General features: G+C 48.2%; 1 pseudogene; it reads right to left on the reverse strand.

Annotated features, from left to right (window-relative positions):
* Positions 1-409: 409 nt before the first annotated feature.
* LOC104981006 overlaps positions 410-796 on the reverse strand; it is a 5,353-nt pseudogene continuing 4,966 nt past the window's right edge.

Consider the following 796-nt stretch of genomic DNA (forward strand, 5'->3'; position numbering starts at 1 on the left):
CTTGGGTCTTGTGAAAAGCCAGGCCCTGAGGGAGGCAAGGACGTGAGGTGGCCCTTCAGTCCACCAACCTTCAAGACACTGAATACTGCCAACAAACACTGGCTCTTGGAAGCAGGTCCTTCCTCAGCTGAGCCTTCAGATGAAACCCAAGTGTTGGCTGATGCCTTGGTATCAGTTTGGTGAGAGACCCTGAAGTCCAGGATCTGGCTCAGCTGGCCCTGGATGCCTATCTCACAAAAACTGTGAGATGGTAAATGTGGGCTTTAAGTTGCTAGGTTTATCCTAGGAGTCTGTTAAATAGCAACAGATGATGAATAGTAGACTTCACCTGTCAATCTTTCTTTCCATACATGAATCTTTTTTTTTTTTTTAATGGACAAGTTACTTAATTAGGTTCTCTGCAAGCAGTTCAGAACACTACTTTGTGAGGATAAATTGCATTTGTGAGAGCAAGCACAGAGCGGATGTCACCCTGGAGCCGAGGGACAGCTTTGCTTCTTCGCAGAATTTGAGTCCCCAGCTTTCTGATCAGCCTTGTGCTGCTCTGTGATCTCGTATCTCTCTGTGTCAAAGATCTCAGCCTTCTGGCGTCTGGGCTTATGCAGCTGCTGCTTCTTGAAGTAAGCGTCAGGGAGACGTTCTGGGGTTTTCACACCACTGATACCGATTTTGGTGGAGGCGGCAATGACAAATTACTGGTGTGTTCTATGCAGAGGAACTCAATTGAGGGACACAGGCCCAGTCACAGGTAGCAAGCCATGGCCCAGCTGCTTCAGGAAAACGACCCTCTTGCCTC

The sequence above is a fragment of the Bison bison genome, unplaced genomic scaffold (assembly GCF_000754665.1).
Source record: "Bison bison bison isolate TAMUID 2011002044 unplaced genomic scaffold, Bison_UMD1.0 scf7180017864508, whole genome shotgun sequence".
Classification (NCBI taxonomy): Eukaryota; Metazoa; Chordata; class Mammalia; order Artiodactyla; family Bovidae; genus Bison; species Bison bison.